The 15,745-nt window shown below is 36.2% G+C and overlaps 1 long non-coding RNA gene across 1 annotated transcript in view; it reads right to left on the reverse strand.

Annotated features, from left to right (window-relative positions):
• Positions 1-3,243: 3,243 nt before the first annotated feature.
• Positions 3,244-15,745, reverse strand: part of LOC123381456 — a 319,371-nt gene continuing 306,869 nt past the window's right edge. Inside the window, exon 5 of the long non-coding RNA XR_006588470.1 lies at positions 3,244-3,598. This is a non-coding gene — a long non-coding RNA (uncharacterized LOC123381456). The remainder of the gene's footprint in view (positions 3,599-15,745) is intronic.

Below are 15,745 nucleotides of genomic sequence, written 5' to 3' on the forward strand. Positions count from 1 at the left end.
TTTAAAAATAAATATATACATATATTAAAGGTACAGTAATAGAAAAAGATATACCATGATAACACAAATCAAAAGAAACATGAAGTAACTATATTACTACCAGCCAATGTAGATTTTAGCCAATTATTAAAAGGAATAAAGAGGGTCGTTTCATAATTATAAAGGGGTAAATTTACCAAGTGAATATAACAATGGTAAACATTTATACATCTAATAATAGAACTATAAAATTCAAGAAGAGACAACTGATATATTCCAATACCCCCTTTTCAGTAACTGATGGAACAGTTCGAAAAGCAGTTAGTATACAAAGACTATGCAGCCCTGACTACCAATATGTTTTAACTGACATTCATAGAACACTCTGCCCACTGACAGCAGAATGTGCATTCTTTCAAGCGCACATGAAATGTTTACCAAGATTGACCACATTCTGGGTGTAAAACAAGATGCGATAAAGTTAAATTGATTTGAATAATACAAAGTATGTTTCTATTCAAATGGAATTAAGCTAGAAATCAATTACATAAAGATATGTAGAAAACAATCAAATATTTGGAAGCTAAGTAGCACATTTCAAGTAAACCATGGTTGAAAGAAGAAATCAAAAGGGAAATTTGAAACTTTTAAATTGGATACAAATGAAACACTACACATCAAAATTTGTGGGATGCCACTGTTCAGAAATTCAAAACACAAAATGCTTACGTTCAAAAGAAGAAAAGTTTCAAATCAATAACCTCGACTTCTACCTTAATATATTAGGGGGAAAAGTAGAGCAAAGAAAACCTACAGTAAGTAGAATAAAGGAAATAATACATATTACAATTGAAATCAATGAAATAGAAAACATAAAAACAATTGAGAAAATCGATAAAACAATAAGGTCATTCATTGAAACAGGAGAGAAAATACAAGTCAGCCATATTGGGATTGAAAGAGGTGACATCACTACAAATTCTCCAGATACCAAAAGAATTAATAAGGCCATATTATAAGCAACTTTATGCAAGATGGACAAATTACTTGAAAGGCAGGAAGTATCAAAGTTTGTTTGAAAAGAAATAGACAGCATGTCCAGGGTGATGAAGTAAAGATTTAGACAACTCTACTCTTCCACGAAAGGGACGGGAACACGGGAAAATATAAAACTAAACTTTTTCAAAATTCTGGAAATTAACCAAAATCCCGTGACAATCAGACAAATCAATGTTAAAGAAAATTGCTGAATTCACTGAATAATTACAAATCAGATTAACACAAAATAAGAATCTCTATTAGACAATATTTTGCTTGTATGTTATCAGTATGAGTATTAAATATTATTCCAGTATAGTTTAATCCAGCATGTAATTTATAAGCAAACATTAAAGATCCTGAGCTAAGTATTAGGGGTAAATAATGAACAAACAATAACCATGTGTATGCATGCTCCAAAAGACCACATCCATCTGTCTTATGATCAGAAGCTGACTTACATAATAGAAACAAGGGCAGAAGTGCTAGCTTGAGGCATACATATTTGTAATTCTAATCCAAAATAAAGTGATTGGGAAGTCCTATAATCTTCTTGCAAAGATAAAATTTGAAGTGGACATTGAACGACATAAACATTCCAGTATCTCAATTATGAAAGATCAGAAGGAGGGAGAAGGATGTATTTTAAACCTGAGAAAACACCATAAACCTCAAAACATTTTCTGAAGCAAATTGTTTTCCATAATGCTTTAAATGAGTGAGACAGAATTATGTTTCCATGAATTAAAAATAAGTATGGAATAATAATAATCAGATAGCAGGTACTATGTGGTTATGAAGATAACCAGTGCTCTTGGGAATACATGATCCCTGTTTTTCAAGGCACTTACCATCTACATAAACAAGTAAGCATACTGTAAGAGTGCATCAAGAATACTCTCCTGTGGGAGTGAACATGTCACAAATGTCTTCTCCAGCCTCACTGTAGGAGTGGGGAGAACATGAAGGGTTCAGGGACTGCCTGAAGAAGCCTAGAGAGTAAATGAGAATTAGCTAGGTGCCTGCCCAAGGGTTGTAAACACAGGATAGAGGGGACGGTTCAGAGGTAGTTAGGAATGTCTGGAGCAGGCTGCAGTGGAAATTGTGGCTGTAGTAAGACACAAGGCTGCTGAGGAACTCTCTGCTCAAATTGTTAGGTAGAATCTAGAAGAGGGCAGTGGAAGGAAACCGAGTCAGAGTCCCAAGTCCTTGGAGGGGAATGATAGAGACCTGAGCAGGAGGCCAGGACCGTGATAAACAAGCTACACAATAAAAGCTTGGGCCACAACACTGTGACCTTGTGGCTTCCAAGACCTTGGGGATGACAGATCGAGGGGCACAGGTGCAGAATCAACTGTAAACATTTTTATTTTTTTATTTCAATTTTTTTAATATTTATTTTTAAGAGAATAAGCAAGCAGGGGAGGGGCAGAGAGAGAGAGAGGGAGACCCAGAATCCGAAGCAGGCTCCAGGCTCTGAGCTGTCAGCACAAAGCCTGGTATGGGACTCGATCCCCATGAGCCACGAGATCATGACCTGGGCAGAAGTTTGACGCTTAACCAACCGAGCCACACAGGTCCCCCAGTTGCAAAAGTTTTAAAAAGATGTGGCTCATGATTCCAAAGGGTTTTTCTGTTACAATATATGTATCTTCCAAAGTGCCTCTACCATTATAGATCTCTTTCCTTACCAGTAAACAGTAGCTAGACCAAAGAATTCATGAGAATAATAAATGAGAATATGTTTTTAAGACATCAGGTTTCATCTGTCAGTAAATGAGGCTGCTATAAATTGCAATGATTTTAGAAATTTCTACTAAAGAACTACTTAGACAGCCACCATCCAATAGAAATATAATGTCAGCCAAATACTTAATTTTAAATTTTCTAGTAGCCATATTTAAAGCTAAGAAGAACTGGGAGAAATTACTTTTAGCAATATATATTTAACTCAATATATCCAAAATACTCTCACTTCGACTTATAATCAACATTCAAATTACTTTTTAATTTCTTTTTAATATTTATTTAGTTTTGAGAGACAGAGCATGAACAGGGGAAGGGCAGACAGAAAGGGAGACACAGAATCTGAAACAGGTTCCAGGCTCCAAGCTGTCAGCACAGAGCTAGACGCTGGCTGGGCTTGAACCCACAAATGTGAGATCATGACCTGAGCCGAAGCTGGATGCTTAACCTACTGAGCCACCCAGGCACCCCACACTGAAATTATTAATTTGATATTTTACATTCTTGTTTTCTTTCTCCTAAGTTTTGAAACCTAGTGTGTATTTGATGCTTACTGAACATCTTAATTTGCACTAGCCACATTGCACATTCTCTGTAGCCCTGCGTGTGACTAGAAGCTAATAATGGATAGCGTGACTTAGGCATTGAGAGTCACTAGCATTACCTTGTCCTGTAGCAAGGGCAATGTCAACATGGTCCTCACTATGGTTAGCTTTCCATCCTGTCTGGTTTTCTCATACCGCTTCTCTTCTCTTTCTCCAGTCTGTCCGTGGAGGTCACAAGTCATTCCACAATATTTCTTGTGCATCTACTATGCCAGACGGTGTTCTAGTCACTAAAGAAACAGTACAATACAGGTAAGTTCTCTGCCACCATCATGCTTATATTCTACTGGTCATATCGCTGTAGTTCTGTATCAGTTTTGGTCAGAAAAGCAGAGCCACTATTAATCATATAGAATCGGCCTTTTATTATAAGGACTAGACCTTGCACAATAATGGGGACTAGTTAAGTGGCCTATGCAAAGCAGTTATTTTTGCATCTAGTGTTTGGCCTGAAGTCAGCAGAGCTGGAGTCAGGAAGGAAAGATGGACGTAAACTGGAGTAGTGCAGGAAAAAACTGGAACCCGCAGAGAAAAACTGGGATCACGATGTCTACCGGGAACCCAGATCTGTCTCTTGCCACTTTCAATCTTGATGCTGTGAGTAATGGACAAATTAGCACCAAATACCTGACCCGGGGCACCTAGAATCTAAAAGAAGAAATCGGTTGGGAGCTAGAGGAACCTCGGACCCGCTGTGGCCCCACCCCCAAAGGGCCAACCAGCACATGGGCCATGACGTGAAGAACTACAGTAGCTCCTGCCTCACACCAGAATCCTAAAAGAAAGGGACACGGTGAAGAAGAATTTGAACTTGTTAATTGGACACAGTACAAGTCCACTCTAATGTCTACCTCCTGGGGATTCCCCGTATCTTCCTCACATACATTTACATTTGATTTTCCTCTGTTTTATCCTACCTGTTGTCAAGAAAACTTTCAAATATCGATTGTTTGGAAAAAAAGCCAAAGAGTACTTTGACAAAACAGGGTGTGTATATACTGTTTGCAGGGTTTGTATAATACTTTACGTGCCCCGGAATACTGTAAACAGTAATAGCACTTCCTTTAAAACGAGACACAGAAAAGGAGGTATTCCACATGAGGAAACAATCCAGATATATCAAGGTTACCCCATTCAACTCATAAAAATTAGTCTTTGTTTTATGAGGGTGTCATTCTTTCAGGTGTCATTCTCTCAGTAGTCAGTACTGTGCTATAGTCCTTGATGCCCCCAGGAGATCACATAGTCATTTTCCCTGACCAATCAATAATGATAAAGGACTTCTGAAAAAAGAGCCAAAGTGGGTGAAATTATTCCATTAAAAATTATTTCTACACAGCTGCTTAGAAGCTCACTGAAATCAGGAACAGCAAATCAGTAATACCTAAGCTGGCCAAGAAGTACTTTTAACATCCCGGGAAATGGAACATTTGCTTTTGGATCTCTGCTTTTCTGTAATACACGAACATCCGAAAACAGGAGCTAAGCACATATAATTAAACTTAAAATTTTACTATTAATTGCAGATTGGTTTCTTAATGTGCATTTTAATGATCTCAATGCTACTTTTAACAATTACTTTGTTTTCATTCCATCAGTGGTAAACAGTCATCTACAGTTTCAGTTTCCGTCAAGAAGTCGGCTTCCATGAATTCTCCCTTACTTACCTTCAGTGTAAATCTCCTGTAGACAGGGAGATTCAATTATTATAATGTTGGGGAAAATTAAGTGGGTTCATTAATGGACCTCTAGTGACAGTGCAAAGGAGTTTTTTGTTTTCTTTTTTTTCCATATGATGGACTTTGCAATATCTATCTGGGTTATTCAGATACATTATTTACTTAATCTGTTTTCTCTTTCTGTATTCTGAAGACTTTACCATACCAGATAAATTACTTCTGAATAAATTAGTAGTTAGTTGGTTAATTAATTATTTTTTTAATATTTTAGTTTTAAGTAATCTATATACCCAATGCGGGGCTCAAACTCACGACCCCAATATCAACCGTCACTTGCTTTACCAACGGAGCCAGCCAGGAGTCCCAGGAGTCAGTTTATTTATATATGTGGAATTTACATGTAATTATATAAAATGTCACCAGTAATTTTGCTGTCTTGGTTTCTGTCATTAACTAACAATTTCGATCCATTTATCACCAATTGTAAGAAAGAGCTAATGTGGAAAAAATTGCAATAGCACTGACAAAACACCATGGGAGTAACTTCTGATTCAGTGGTTAGCTTCTTACATTCTCCTACCTAATTTTTCCCAAAGTCAGTATCATTTTTCCCCATTCATGGTCTTATCTGTGATGAAATGTTCATAGAGTTAGTTAAGACTACAGGAAACACTTTAGGTCATCTATTTGAAGGGAATACATTAATGACCTCAACAAGTATTTTTGATATTTCTAACTCCTGATGGCACTATTTTATGGAATTAATTTAGCCTTGATAACATTTCTTCTCCTGAATTCCGGGAAAGTGGGCACGAATTTCACCTTTGTAATTTCACATGATTATTCTCACCTTTTATTTACCTAAATTCATGTTTTTATTACCTTGATTACAACCTACCACAGGACTTTTAATTATAAAATAACTTTTTACTGAGCATTCCTGTTGTGCTTGCCCTCTTCACATAAAATATCAAGTCTTCCCAATAAGTAAACAAAGTAAGTGTTACTATCCCTTTTTTAATCTACAAAGAAACAGAGGTTCAAAAAGATCAAGTCACTTTCCCTAGATCATACAGCTCCATGAGTCAGCCCTAGACCTTGCATCTAGACCCTGTGCTCCTTCCTCTACAGTATATGGCTTTTCTTTTTTTCTTTTTCTTTCCTTTTTTTTGTCCCCCCCCAAAAAAAAACCATGCTTGTGATTCCAAAATGTCAAAGAGTTTTATTTTAATCTGTGGATATATTTATAAGATTAGTTGCATACGTGTAGTATCTTCTCATAGCACAGATGCATTATACATATTGGGGTGCAAACAAATTTCCCCCAGTTCTTTAATACTCTGCCATTCGGTTGATACCACCTACAACTGATAGTCATGATTCTGTCGATCTCTCTAAACAGATAAATTCTTAACTTAATTTTTGTACTTCCTCCCCTTCATTCCTAAAGTCATCAATTTTCATTTCTATTCATTCTTTCTAGGTATATAAGAATAACTTAAATTGTTGCTACATCTGCTTAAAGTATCACGATAAAGATAAAAATATCACAGAAGTCCTTGGAATTTTCCAAATCCTATTATTATTGCTTGTTGTGGAAACACATTGAATAATACATGCAATTAAAACATACAGACATTCTAATTTTATTACACATCTAATTACACATCTAATCTATTACACATCTAATAGTTGCTAGGAGGATTTTATGGCCCATTTGACAACATAGACATTTATACTAATAGTCAAGGTACAACATGGCAGTTTATGATGAAGTTTACGAGAGCCATGTACAACTTTGGACAGATTATTTAAGCCGTTGGCAAAGATGGCCAAAGGGAGAGACTTCCAACAAGAAGTTGGGCCCATGTGAAAAAACAGCTGGTTGGCAGTCCAGCAATGGTCAGTGGCAGCCGAGCAAGGCAGTTCCTAGGACGGGTCAGAGATTGGTTATAAAGAGGCGATCGAGTATATTAGTAAACATATCAAGGATAATAAGAGCGGTGTTTCTTAAGTGAGAAAAGGGACAATAAACTTTGATGTGTTGGATTTGAATTGGAAGAATCACTGTAAACTATATGTCATTAAATATGTATGTATATATACACATATACATACAATATGTACATATATACTATATATACACACACAATGTGTACATATACACTATAATATACACACACGATTTGTATATATACACTATATATATACACATACATATACATATATATACACACATGCAACATGTGTATATGCCCTATACATACATGCAATATGTATATATACACTATATATACACATGCAGTATGTACATATGCCCTTACATATATATATATATACATATATATATATATGTATGTAAAATATATTTGTATGTGTTTGTATATATGTTTGCATATTTTTTCTTGGCTTTGTTTATTGAGATGGTTTGAGACTAGCAACATCCCAGTAACAATGAACACACCTAGCATTAAGGTCTCCATTTCCAAATATCATTCTCTATTAGAAGAAAACAAGGCTCCTTAGAGAAATGACTGAGTCTAGGGGTAGTAGGCAAAGTATAAAATGAACCTAAAACATGTTATTGTGGCAGATACTAGGGAAATGCTCAAAAGCTGATGGGAATCTGTTGAAAAGGACAGAACTCAGTTTGAATGAACGATCACTTGCCAAAATCTGAGATAATTTGAGCATGAAAACAAATAATAATGATAATGGATTTTACACAACAACTTTTAGCAATATTTACCAATCTATGAAATTATATTCATACAAATAGGTAAAGGAATAAGTGAATAAGATAAAGCTCTTCCTTATAATGGTAAAAAATAAATGTAGAAAGAATGAGATAATTATGAAAATCACCTGATGTTATCATAATACTACATTTTCAGTCAAGATTCTTCAATGAACTATTTATTGGGTGAATTTTGATGAACTAGTAGGTGAAATTAGGATACAAAGTGATATATTTACAAAGCACCAAGTATCTCCACATATTTAATAATTACACATGGAAAAAGATAAATTTTACCGTAAGGAAATCGGCAGACAGCACTTCATTTAACTGCTTAAAGTTAACATCAGTAGTAATGGAACACAAAGAAATCCCTACATCCCCAAAAGGGCATAAGAAGAAGAGTACCGAATCATTCTGGAACATCCCTATCAAAAATGCAAAGCTTGAATCTAATCATGAGGAAATATCAGACAAACCCAAACTGAGGGTCATTCTACAGAATAATTGATCTGTAACCTTTGATATAGTAATATCATGGAGGCCAAGAAAGGACTGAGGGACTCTTCTAGAGGTGAGCAAATAAGTAAATACATGGAGGACAGTGAGAGTCAAGTTTCTCATCTAGAAGGTATTTATAAATCTGAAAAAGGAGGAAAGCTGGAATGAACTTTGAGTTTTTAGTTGGAATTGGCGGTGTCATTTCACATGTGGAGTCCGGTTTTGAATAAGATAGATGGGTAGATTGAGAGTGAGAAAGATGATAGATGGATATAGATACACAGATAGGTAGGTAGGTAGGTAGAGAGATAGATACATACATACATACATACATACATATTCGAGGAGTCGAAAGAGAAATGACAGCTAAGTGCAATACATGATCCTGGATTGGAAAACTTTGCAAAAATAGACAAAATTGGACAATTAGCAAAACTTGAATTGGTATCTGGATGAAAGGAATAAGGATTTTCTGAAAAATTGTAATTATTTCAAAATAAAACGTTTTTAAACATTTTAAGAAATTTTATACAGGATAAAGAATCTTAGGACATTGAATGTTATAATTTGGAATAGGCCAATATATCCAACTTAGTAGGTTTTAAAATACAGTTTTCTATTTTACTATGTAATTACATGTTCTAATTATACAACTAATTCCTGTAAGCATACTTATATAATTAAATGATATAATTACAGAGAGTAATTGCATAATTATTGTAATGACATAATTATAGTAACTACTCAATTGCAAAACATTCGATGCACAAGTAAAACAACCAAATTAATTGCTTTAATAAACTGTATCCAAAAAAGCCATTTTGAATTTTAAATAAAAATTTCATTTACAGATCAACCATAGCATATTTTTAAAACTCTCATACACCCATACATTTTAAGTGTATTGTTTTTGTCTCCGCTATTTTTAAAATACAGAAGTAGTTGAGAAAAATATTACAAATTAAATGTTTAAAATGAATTAATTTCCTAAAATTTACTAAATTCTCTAGTCCATTATTTTCTAGCATTTACTGCTAAGTATTTGAATGGAAGCAAGGAAAATGTTTTTGAGAGCAAACAGTTTTGATTTTTTCTCGTCGGTTCTTAATTTTTTTTATATTTATTTATTTTTGAGACAGAGAGAGAGAGAGAGAGAGAGAGAGAGAGAGAGAGAGACAGAGCACGAGTGGAGGAAGGGCAGAGAGAGACAGGGAGACAATTTAAAACAGGCTCCAGGCTCTGAGCTGTCAGCACAGAGCCAGACGCAGGGCTCGAACTTGGGAATGGTGAGATCATGACCTGAGCAGAAGTCGGACGCTCAACCAACTGAGCCACCCAGGTGCCCCTCGTCAGTTCTCAATAAAGAATCCTCCATGTAATTGGAGATTCATAACTATTTTTTATTAGTCTCAGGGCAAATAGGAAATCTATGGTGTGCATGCAAAAGGCACCCAAACTTTCACATCCGACGTTCGAAAGTTCAATATATAAATCACCAAGATGAATGCTCTCAGGAGATCGCTGGACATGATATTTTTGATTTGGATTAACATGAACTGATCCAATAATACGGCTCTTATTTTACTCCTATTAATATATCAGTTTGGTTTATCAACGCCTCCCTTTGCATAGCACTTCCTGAAGTGTTTTGCAGAGTCAGCTCTAGGTCAGCTTCCCTTTTTTGATTATTTTCTCTTGCAAGTTTGTGCCTTTCCCCCAACCGTATGACAGATGTCTGTGCTACTTTTTCCAGGAGCATTTGTTTTATTTTTAGGAAAATAAATACCTCTGTCATTCCACTTTGATGTGAATTTAGAACATTTGACATTATAAATTCTTTTCTTTTCGAATCCTGAAAGCCTTTGATTATTAGTGGGGAACTGGGTGGAACAATCAGCAAATTTTATCTGTGAGAGAAATGGTGTGGTAGAAAAAGAACAACTCTGGTATTCTTGACATCGCAGCACACAGGCCTTCTCCCAATATCTGCATTTTGACACTAAAAAAATCATGGCACCCACACCTGTGTCTATGGTATTGAGAGCCTTTTAGCTTCCATAAAATGAAAGAGTAGTAAGATCTAGTTTCAGCATCTGAAAGAATATCTTTTCCATGTAAATCTGCGATATTGGGATTATTTAAATGTTCTCTTACAGATTGTCATGATTAAAATTATAACTGAAGTTAAGTTATTTGCGGAGAAGTTAAACTTTTTGAGACGAAACCCACAGTACCTAAAATTGACCATTTTCAAGTGAACAATTCAGTGGCACCTGTTTTCAAAACATTTCGTCACCCCACAAGAAAGCCCAGTACCCACTATAGCTACTGAGAAATATTCCCAGTCCACTTACTTTCTACTGACCTTCTGGCATTTATTCTTCAAGTCTACTGTTGGGAAAACTTGGGATCAGATTCCTTGGAACGTGGGAAGCACATCTTTGCCCTACATTACTAAACTCTATAGATCCCGGAGCTCTACCCTATCTTAGGTACTCGCTTAAACTTATATCCTCAACGTCAGTCATGGGACTCATATCTCCCTACCCATGTCACTGCTGCTGATTCTAAATATGCTCTCCACACCTCTACTAGGTAGGTGACCTCTACTGGGTTTTCCAGTGTTATTAATATATGATCTTCAGCTATTCCATGGAGAGTTAAAAAAAATGGTGTTAGGGTGAAAATGGAGCCCTTGTCTTATTCTGAACTTTAATGGGAGTGTACTAGTTTGTTTTTTTTTTTATTTAGGCGTGACGTTGGCTTTTGGTTTATATCATTCGTATTGTTAAGAAACTGTCCACTTATGTCTACCATGCCTAAGCAAGTAAGCAGCTAGGAAACAGAAGAGGTAGAAATGGGAGAAAACTCAGACTTCACCAGACTATAATTTTCCTATTTTACGAGATGGGGGTAAAACCTCCTTTCCTTTGTGGGAATAAGTCCTCCTTCCACACTGTTTCTGATCTTTCTCCTCTTTTGTAAGAGGTCCAGCATGGATGAAGTCTGCTAAGAGTTTCCCAATCCATCTTCATTCTTCATTTCTTTTCACAAATATTCTTTCAGGCTCTGGGACACCATTGTATGATGTCATTACATCCTAGTTCTGTTGATTTTAATGTCACGTCTAAACCCAGCTACCTGCAAATTCAAATTGATCTCAGAAGTTAGGTGATTTCTCCTGAACTGTGATCATCAGGTAACGTGTCTGACTTTAAAAGGCAGGTTCGGTTTATTGAATTAAAATGCAGATCCCTGGCTTCACCTCAGATCAGCTGAATCACAATATCCATGTATGGCCACGAGGAATCATATTTTAAAAGTAAAAATAAATCCCACATGACTTTTATTATTCTTAATTTTTTAATGTTTATTTATTTTGAGAGAGAGGGAGAGGGAGAGAGACAGAGAGAGACAGAGAGACAGAGAGAGAGAAAGAAAGCTGGGGAGTGGGAAAGAGAGAGGGAGAGAATCCCAGGCAGGGTCTGCTCTGGGGCTTAATCTCATGAACTGTGGGATCATGACCTGAGACGAAATCAAGAGTTGGATGGTTAACCAACTGAGCTACCCAGGGGCCCCAAACCCACATGATTTTTAAATGCAAGACAGATTGAAACTATTTATTTAGATGAGATAATTTTATAATATATGTTGCCTAATGAAGCCCACATCAGTGTATCTGCCAAAGGTATTTGGTGAAGGAAATCATTCTGAAGATTGCAAAACCCTCTTTCCACACAAAGGCAATCACCTTCTCCATCATGATCTTCAGGGAAAAAAAATGCAAGGTGAAAAATAATGTAATAGAGATATTAAAAGTATGCTCTTTACTAAAAATACTAAGGAACCATAGGGTTGGGATCATGTAGCATCTTTCTGGGTTTCTGGTATATTATTGAATGCATACATAATCTATTGTATTAATACTATTGTACCAGTTTTCATAATACAAGTCCCAAAGAAAGTATTCTAGTCAACATTTTTCTTCCATGCTGTGGCATTGTTTGGTATTTAGAAAAAGAATGGATAAAACCTGCCAACTTGCATCTCAACAATAAATTTTAAAACAAAATAAGCAATCATGTCAATGAGGCTTTTAATAACTGCTCATGATACAACAGAGCGTTTTAAATTATCATGAAGTAAGCACTTCATTTACATTCAACTAGGCATGGATTGTGTACTAATTAAACCATCACAGTGAGGGATACATCATGTGTTAAAAATACACAGACAGATAGTTCTTAATTGGAATTCTTGTACAGGCTTTAAGAAGAAGAATAAAGATTGTGTTTCAATTTGAAGTGGTTTTGTCAAGATGTGTGGTATAGATTTGAGACAAGACTTTATAGCAGGGCTTGATAACCAGCCACCAAATCCAGCCCACTGCCTGTTTTTGTAAATAAACCTTTATTGGAGCACATCCACATCTATTCCTTTCCTCATTGTCTGTGGCTACTTCTACACTATGAGGGCACAGTTGAGTAGCTGTAACCAAACCCGTGTGACCTGCAAAGCCCAAAAGAATTACTATCTGGTGCTTTATGGAAAAAGTTTGCTGACTCCTCCTTCAGATGCATTCAGACCTCATTCTGTGATATCTTGTTCTTGGGTCATTTATTACGTTTCTATTGGTCTTATTTTTCTAACCAACAAAATGGGAATTAAACGACCTAATGTCTAGAGAGTTCTGAGCTACGTTTTAACTTAAGAGAGACCCTATATGTGGATCTGTAAAGCCCTTAGCTTCAAGTTGGTTATATTATGAGGTACAGGGGTTTAAGACTTGAACATATGAATTTTTGGAGAGATACAATTCAGTCGATAGCGTGGCGCTACTGGGGATGAGATGGGATCGGTCAGCGAAGCCATCTGAAGAAGCCGAAGGATGAGCTACAAAACAAAGAAGAGTGGATGTTGACTCTTTGAAGGAGAAGGTAATGCATCTGAGGGTGGTATTTATAAAAAGATTTGGTGTTGGAAGAGTGTCCGGTCTTTAGAAAACCACAGGGGGGTTAGCAATCCTGTGTTTCAGTTGGTGGTGTCCATTGAGAGAATGCAAGTCTTTGGGAAAGACAAGTACTTGAGTGACAATGGCCATAGTCTTACAGTTCTAGCTCATGTGCAGCTTGTGACTGGGACTTGAAGACCTAAGTCCTCTGCTTCCTTTTGATTCTGAGGACTTTTGTTCAACAAAAACTGTCTTAAAAGATTTCCTTTTAAGGATCATGGTTTCATCGTTGTCTCTAAGGAACTTCAGTGTATCACAAGATCAACAAGTTCTCCTATGTTTTCCACTAGAAACTGCAGAGGTTTACGTTTTCCGTTCAGATTGATGATCCGTTTTGAATTAATTTTAGCATATGATGCAATGTGTGGATTGAGCTTCATTGTTTTGTGTATGAATATCAAATTTTTACACCACCACTTGGTAAAAAACTTTTTCTCCATTGAATTGCCTTTGCATATGTCTTCTCAAAAATCAATTGGCCATATGTGCATGGGTCTATTTTTGGATTCTCTATTTTCATTCTTTGATATATATTTCCATCCTTCTGCAAGTATCACATCTTAAATACTGTGGGTATGTAGTTACATCTTTTTTTTTTTATACTTGTCTTAAAATCAGGAAATGTGAGTTCTCCAACTCTCTGTTTCTTTTTCAGAATTGTTTTTAGCTCTTATGGTTCCTATTGAGGGTCACCCTGTCTACTTCTACAAAAACAAAGACAAAAGCTCCTTCCAGAATTTCTGTTACAAATGCATCGACTCTCTAGACAAAAAAATCACATCTTAACAATATTGCATCTTTTAATCCATGAACACGTCTCCATTTATTTTGGACTTCTTTCATTAATGATTAATGTTTTGTAGTTTTTGCAATACCTACATATGTAAGCAATTCTCTTTTTTTGTGTATAAATTTAAACTGAACTAATTTATTAATTTTCATTTTTAATTGTTCATTGCCAGTGTATACAAATATAATGAAATTTTGTATATTGATCTTTTATTCTGCAATCTATCTAAACTTTATTATAGTGGCTATTTTTGTTGTTGCAGATTTATATGATTTTCTACATAGGTAATCAGGTCATCTGTAAGTACAGATGGTCGCATTTCTTCCTTCCCAATCTATATGACTTTTCTTTTTCTTGCTCTATCGCACTGCCGAGAACCTTGAGTGATATTTGAATGAGTGGTGAGATGTGGTGAGACTTTACATCCTTTCCTTTTCCCAAATGTTGGAGGAAAACAGTCTTTTACCATTAAATATGCTATCAGCTGTAATTTTTGTACATGCTCTTTATCAGGTGAAGGAGGTTTCCTTATCTTTCTAGTTAATGAGAAAAATATTTTCATGATTGGATTTTTTTTTCAAATACTTTTTCTTCACATATTGAAATAATCATGATTTTCTTTAGTTTGCTGATGAGTTACATTACTTGCTTTTTGCATGTTGAAGCCAATTGGTGCATATTCCATTTTATATATTGTCATATTTAATTTACTAATATTTTGCTGAAGATTTTGTGTCAATCTTTATGAGGGGTATGTGTGCAGTTTTCCTTTCTTATAATGCTTTTTTTGGGGGGGGGTTGGTATTAGGGTAGTGCTGACCTTATAAAACAAGTTTTTCACCACCTGTGTGACTAAAGCTAGCTTCCGTGTTGACTTTAAAATTTTTTTTTAATGTTTATTTCTGACAGAGAGAGAGAGAGAGAGAGAGAGAGAGAGAAGGCAGTGAAGGGACAGAGAGAGAGGGAGACACAGAGTCCGAAGCAGTCTCCAGGCTCTGAGCCGTCAGCACAGAGCCTGACGTGGGGCTTGATCTCACGGACTGTGAGATCATGACTTGAGTGGAAGATGCTTAAACGACTGAGCCACCCGGGTGCCCCCGTGTTGACCTTTAATAAGTAAAGTGCTCATATCAAGTTGCTATAATGAGTACTTGCTTCTATCAAACCACCTGTCTGCAGTCAAAAATAATAATTTGGATGCGACTGCCCTTAAAACAGCTAAATGTACCATCATGAAATTAAACTTTGTGCACATGTGTTACTAGAAGCAGGTGAGCTTTGCTATGGCCTTGCAGGTCCCACACACCACTGCAGTATGTGTTTCATGCCTGCCCTCAGCCCCCGTGTCCTTCTGCTGTCCTCTCGTGTGTCAGCGTGAATGTTGTGTGCACATGGCTGTGCTGCAGAGGCCCAGGGTAAGGAGGGCGCGTGCTGATGCTTCTCTGTGTGCCCAGAGCCTGTCTCTGGTGGTATACCTCCCTTTTGCTATTAAAATGTCATATAATCCAGGCAACGATAAAAGAAACAAGGCAGATTTAACAATAACTACAGCTGTAAGGTGAGCCTTTATTGTCTGCACAAAGCAAAACTGTCCAAAAGAAGGTGGGGGAAGATATTTATTGGTGAATGTATCATGTACAGCTAGAAAGACTGTGGTTC

The sequence above is a fragment of the Felis catus genome, chromosome D3 (assembly GCF_018350175.1).
Source record: "Felis catus isolate Fca126 chromosome D3, F.catus_Fca126_mat1.0, whole genome shotgun sequence".
Classification (NCBI taxonomy): domain Eukaryota; kingdom Metazoa; phylum Chordata; class Mammalia; order Carnivora; family Felidae; genus Felis; species Felis catus.